Here is a 6,916-nt window from a genome sequence, read left to right on the forward strand (position 1 = left end):
CCATATGGGGTTCTGTGCGATTGAAGCCGGGCCTCACAGGGGTCAGCCGGAAATGGCCAGATATGAGTTGAAATGACCAGGTATAGTACGATTTTCGGCTCAACGTCGGCAAAATACCAAAAATTCCCGACCAACACACCTATGCCAGCGGACACACGGTTAAACCCCCTAACCTTCCGACCATGTGGGGTTCTGTGCAATTAAGGCCGGGTCTCACAGGGGTTAGCCGCAAATGGCCAGATATAAGTTAAAATGACCATGTATAGTACGATCTTCGGCTCAACGTTGGCAAAATGCTACAGCATTCCCGACGGCGAAGCTTTACCAGCGGACCCGCGGCCACACTTTGCACGACACAAATATTCATAAAATTGTTCCTGGATTATTTTTTCACCTTAAATAGCCTTCATTTTGGTTGTTCTAGCCAGCCGGAATAGCCAGAGATCGAGTTGATAAATAATTTGAAACTACATTATGGAATTAACCAATTGTCTATTGCACAGGTTTTACTGTATATTCTCTGGCTAGCCGATTCAGCCGGAACCGTATTTCGGCAAGCCGGAGTAGCCGGAACAGCCGGACGAAACAAAATTTTGTTCCGGCTGCTCCAACTGTCTGGCTAACTTCACGAACATAACTTAACACTGCGGAAATTGAGTTATGGCCACTTTAATGAACCGAAGCTAGGGTGTATGAGGGCCCTTTTTCAGAAATGAGTAACCTTTAAATAATATGCAATAACATTCTAATGAAAAACGTTTTCCCATTAATTTTTGGTAAGAAACAAATGCATTGTAGTACTATTTAGCTCACAATCAACATACACAAAATGATGGTTTATATTTAAAATTGATAAATTATGTATAAAAATGTTGCCCTACCCCATCCATTTTTAACACATGTTTGACTATTTTCCTACTAAGGGAGCCTAATTTAAAGAAAAACTTAAAATTTATCCAAATGAGTGCCTGATTTTTTAGAAAAGTATATTGGTTGATCTTGTAAAATATTAAATACTTTTACTGTCTAGTTTTGATTTCATTACACTTTGAAAATATATGGTACGATATTCATTACTAGATTTAGCATTATTTAGCCAATAAATACCTATATAAATTAAATATTAAAAATAAACACTATTTTCTACCCAAAATGGATGGAGAGATACATATTAATAATGTTAAAAGAAAAAAAACGAAAAAAAGAAAAGTTAACCCACCTGAGGTTTGAACCCATGGCCCCCAGTTTCGATGAAGTTAACAGTAGTTCTAGCCTATTTGAATACTCTTCAAAGCGGAGGTAAGGCATTAGGATGGTTATAACTTAAAGTCAATTTTGAATCATTTTATTCTTTCGTTCATCCGGAAATCATTAAACAGATTGACCTACCGATATAAGGACAGGCTCACCCCTATATATCCCGCTTACCTTTGTGGGGTATAATTACAAACAATACAGTTTTTTTGCCAGACTTGGTCTTGAGACAAAAAACAAAAAACAACAACAACAATGAAAGTCTGATAAACATTTGTCTTCCTCCACCTGTAAAGCTCGAACGTCGTCGGCGCTGTAAGGTCATTATAATGTCGGCGTGACTCAATATCAAACAATACAAAAAACAAACGTGAGAACACGTTGGCATTACCATGTCCTGTTTGTATTTCTTAAGAAATATGAGGTTTCGGCTGAATGTTTTTACCCGACATTCAGAAAGTTCTTATCATGTGATGCTACATATTCATGAATATAGGTCCGCGTGTGACAAACCGTTTGAACATACACAAATGTACATGTATTGACAATGGCAATTTTGGGAGGTGTCAATGAGGGTCCAGATATGATTGATAGCCAAAGCTAGATAATATCAAATTTGAATTGTTTAAAAACTATAACTATATACATGCAAAAAGATAATTTTTTCAAATATACGACAAAACTCGCCCTATATTACCCCGATAACCTTTGTTATAACTAACAAATGTGTCAATGTGTCGGAGATATCATTGATAGCAGCTTGATAACATCAATTGTGTAACTATATACATGCAAAAAGACTATTGCTTTTAAATATATACTGATATAGATATATAATATAACAAGAACCACCAACGGGCTGGGATAACGCAATTTAAAAAAGGTCTTGTCTAGTTACACTCATTGTTTTGTCCATATGAATTATTCCCATTAATAAAACAAAGTTAAGAAAAATATCAGCAGAGTTCATTGGACAATCAAGATTATGTGGAGATTAATGTCATAACTATATTTTATTCAAAAATGTTTGTTTGGTCAAAAGTGTTGTTTTGCCCATAAAATAAATCAAAACAAAACATATATAGAACAATAATGATAACAATAATAAATTAAATAATTTGACCTTCAGTGTCAGTTCAACCTTTAGAAGGTCTTGTCCAAAAATGTTGTTTTATTAAAGTATGAAGATAATCCATCTATTAACTACCAAGTTAGAGTCAATTATAGCAAAAATCAATTAAAATTCAATAAATTAGTCTTCAAAGTCAAAAAACAAAGCCAAGGTCGACTAGTTGATATATATGAAGGTCTAATCCTAAAGAATGTTGTGTTATAATTATAATTATAGTTAGTAACAACAAAAAAAAATAATGAAGTTTCAATAAATTGGCTTTCAAGGTCAAGGTCATTCTAGGGATTTTTAGGTCAAGGTTTGTTTGGTTTATCATTAAGGTCCATCCTCAAATATTATTATGCTGAAGTTTGAAGACAATCATTTAAACATAAGAAAGTTATAGCCGCTAATAGCAAAAATCAGCAAAACACACAAGCAAAATTAAGACATCTGACATGAAGGTTTCAATGTCCAATTTATTAAAACTGAAGGTCAAGGGTTAGTCTGGTCTACTTGAAGTTCAACCAATGGTTTTTTGTGGCCAAGTATGAAGGCAATACCACCAAGAACTTAAAAAAAGTTAAATGAACCAAGGTTAAAAAGTTTGCGGACGGCAACGCCGGAGTTGAACTGTAACTACCCTCTAACTTTTTTTCAATAGCAATGTAGAATGAGGGACGGTCCCATGTACTTTCGACGAACTCGTCATTTTGACCACAGAACGCCAATTTTTGAAGTTTTTGAGTAAATAAATTAAATACACGTTATTCCCCATAGAAAAAGGGGGGGGGTTGATCCTAATTAACATAAATGATGTTGTAATAAATCCCGTGTTAAATTTTACAAAGTATCATACTAGGGTATATAAACAATTTGTTGAACAGGGATTATTTGATTAAAATTTTGGCAGAGACGGAGGTAGTTTTTGATGTCATAAGAAAAGAAGCGGTATAACGTATAGGAATGGTTTTTACAAAGGTATTTTTTCGGTTGATTTGTTTTCCACGTTTCCCCCCTGTTTAGGTAAGAAGTAAAAAAGTTACACAATTCTTGTTATTGTTTTTAAAGATTTAAAAATTTAATGTTATCTAAATGTTGACTTAAAGATTTATTTTATCATGCTTTATTTTTAAGTTTTTTGAGGTAAATGTCTACATGAGAGAACGTACAAGATCACTAAATAGTTTTGTATATATCGGTAAAAACTTGGAATCTTTTTTGGAAATGTGAAATAAATTTATTTAAACAGATATTGGAGCCACCAGAATACTTCCAACCTTTTTATATTTCGTATAAAAATAAAAAAACCTAAATTGAAAAATTAACTTTTATGTCATAATTAAGAAGGGGCTAGTAAAAAGTCAAACAATATAAACAGTTCAAAAAGGAGCGACGTAGATGCGACTGTAGCCTAATGGGAAATTATAGTATTTCTAAAATTACAAAATTTAAACTAGCGTATCTAGAAACGTCTTATTCTCAAGATAAAATATTACCTTGATTGAAACAAATTGATAATTGATAAAATAATACTACTTTTTTATTACCCTGCATTTGAAAGTGATTTCTTTGCTCTTTTTGAACTGTTTAAAACTATCAATTGCAAGGACTAAATCCGAAACATTCCAAATTATCTGTTAACTGAAAAATTATTTAGTTATACAGATACTTTTATTTTATGCTTTACAGTGGATTACTGATTAATCCGTGAAAGTCAGATTTGATAATTTCACAAAAATATAATTTCACACTTTTCAATGACGAAACTTCTTTTTTAAAAATGTTTCCCCATGTGGTACCTTAATTTTATTTTTGCTTACAATTCTGACATTGTAAGTACTGTTCAGAGAAATGCAAAGCTAAACTTGATAAATAAACTTGAATTTCAAAAGTAATAAGATGAAGAAAATTCACTTTAATTTATTTAAATATCAATCTCCAAATATCATCTCTTAATTTTTTGTTTCATTTTCACAGTATGAAAAATACAATTCCTTCCACATGCAAAACTACTCTTGATGACATTTTGGCATGTTTAAAGTATCCTACGAGCAATACCTGCCTAATGCAATATGAAAACTTGAAAAGCAATGGCAGCCAACAGCCGAAGAATAAGTTAAACAACACAGCGTTCGTAAGGCAGCCTTTCAAGATTCCATGTTTTCCAATTTCCTAGTCGCTTTTTTAATGTTTGCACATCTGTTAACACTTATTTATTGTCTGTAACAATCCTCAAATATGTTTTCTTTCTTATAAAAGGATGTATGACTAACAAATCCAAACGATATCCCTACATCAAACACAATTATTTTCTTCCCTTGAATTACACAACTTTTAAAAATGGCGGCCGCTTCATTTCCCAAAGACAGATCTAATATAAATTCGCAGTATGTAACGGAAATGAGGTTTGATGGTGTGACCTTTTCTGCTACTAGAATTGTTGTTTTTATTATTAAAACAAGCGGTCATTCATATTTTTCTAATAAAATGAATAATATCACTGCCATTTAACTTTGATTGTCGAATTTATTTTCAGCCCAAGACTTCTTGTATTTTATGACAAATTCGACTAATAGGGGCTACCAGTGGGGAAAACAGATTTTTTATATTAAAGTTAATATTAAAGAATACTGTTTTTAAAGCCCACTCGATGAAATCAAATTTCATCTTACACACAAACAAATACCCTCTATATCTGATGACACCATATTTTTATAGATAAATGATTTTTGATGAAGATGCTTGGGAATATATTTGCAAGTTGTGGAAGGTTGTGGGCGTTTGAAGTGTTATCAGTGTAACTCTCAGGATTCCCCAACTACGTGTGGAGAGAAAAACTTTAATGCTGATGCCCACAAGGATACTACAGTCAGCGGAAGCACCATAATTATTTCTCCACATAATGGTGGAACCAGTTGTATACGTGGCTATGCTGTCAACGACAAGGGAATATGTAAGCAGCTTACAATGTACTATTATGATGCTTCTGATTTCTCTTTCTTTCTCTTTGATAAACGAATTTTAATGTGTACTAAGTGATTATTTTTTGTTTTGAAAAAAGTTTTTTTTCCGTCATATGTATAAGTAAATGCATTGTAAAGATTACGATGCATAAAATAAAAATCGGGATTTTACAGACAGTTTTAAAAGTTTATAAAGATCTTTTTTTTTCTGATGCTCTAGGTAAACCGACCAAAGCAGCAAATGTGTGAGTTTCCACCAGTTTATCCCTATTGAAGACGGGCGACATTGTTAAAATTAAAATTAAGTTTTTTGTTTTAATTAAAAAAATATTGAGCTGCTGATCTTCTTACATAAACCTTTCTAGCTTCTATTTTTGGAAAGTGATATTAAGATGAAAATAAGTAAATGGTATAGATTTATCCTGGTGGCAGGACTAAGCGCTTTGGGTTTCAGCAGCATGCGAGCGTTTTGTCCTGTTCTTCACTTTTGTATCATATTTTTTGGTCGTTTGAGATCATAGATTCCAACACATTCATTTGTAGATTGACCTGTAAAAGGGGGCGGGAAAGTTATTGCACGTTAACACTGTCACTCATAAATTGACCCAATCAAACCGAGTCTTCAAAGTTCATATAATCTTTTTGAATGCTTCCCGTGGGAACTTCCCATTTCTAGATTTTATTTTCATTTGATGAAGAGCAACAAACATTCCGGGCAATGGAGATCACATGAAAGGAATGAATATATTTGGTGACAGGCAAAGATTTATAGAGTCTCTTTGTGAATGGAAGTGGTGTGGTGTAACATACCTTGCGCTTCTCCCTCGTCATTACCGTATTCAATCTTTAACGCCCCAGTGTTACCTGTAAGAAAAAAATCACAATACTTCAAGATAAAACACAGGACAACGTTTACAGCTTCTAATACTTAAAACCTACTTTTGTAAGGGTAGAAATTCTGTAAATGATTAGATCCATCAGACAAACGAATAAAAATAAGAACCCAAATAAAAAATCAGATCAACGATTTGCAGTCATTGCCGAGGAAATTTATAGGGGCAGTTGATAGGCTTATTACTTCAGTAAATGAAATTTGGCGATACACTGTATTTTTTATTCATCTTTAATTTCAGACTATTATCGTGACAAATCAAACGAGGCGCTTTGGGATGGATGCAAGACTCCACAAATGTGTGCTTGCAGTGAAGATCTCTGTAACTCTAAAGGGTCAAGGGGGATCTATGTGACCTCAACCCTTCTCTTCTGTTACTTGACAACGGTTGTTGTAAAGAGGATAACGTTTTGATATTTGTTGATACCGGTTTGTATATGAAGGGACTAACATTTTTTTAAATCATTGTTATACTTGAAACATTTTTTAGACTTTTAATGTTAAACATATATGTCATGTATTTTTTGAAACATAAGGGTGTGGTACCGCAAACGCTTTTATTAGTGGCGCGCGCGGGATTTCTTATTTTTTAAACTTTTACAAACATTATTTACTTTTTCAATATTAGTGAATATGAATGTGTGGAAGATAGCGTTTGGAGTGCTCTTGTAAACAATTAGTTATTAGAACTAC

General features: G+C 33.1%; 1 long non-coding RNA gene across 1 annotated transcript in view; it reads left to right on the forward strand.

Moving 5' to 3' along the window:
- The window catches only part of LOC132713515 (uncharacterized), a 50,813-nt gene extending 44,164 nt beyond the window's left edge, over positions 1-6,649 (forward strand). Inside the window, exons 2-3 of the long non-coding RNA XR_009623456.1 lie at positions 5,130-5,321; positions 6,465-6,649. This is a non-coding gene — a long non-coding RNA (uncharacterized LOC132713515). The remainder of the gene's footprint in view (positions 1-5,129; positions 5,322-6,464) is intronic.
- Positions 6,650-6,916: the final 267 nt, after the last annotated feature.

The sequence above is a fragment of the Ruditapes philippinarum genome, unplaced genomic scaffold, assembly GCF_026571515.1.
Source record: "Ruditapes philippinarum isolate M1 unplaced genomic scaffold, ASM2657151v2 ctg3200_1_1_1_1, whole genome shotgun sequence".
Classification (NCBI taxonomy): domain Eukaryota; kingdom Metazoa; phylum Mollusca; class Bivalvia; order Venerida; family Veneridae; genus Ruditapes; species Ruditapes philippinarum.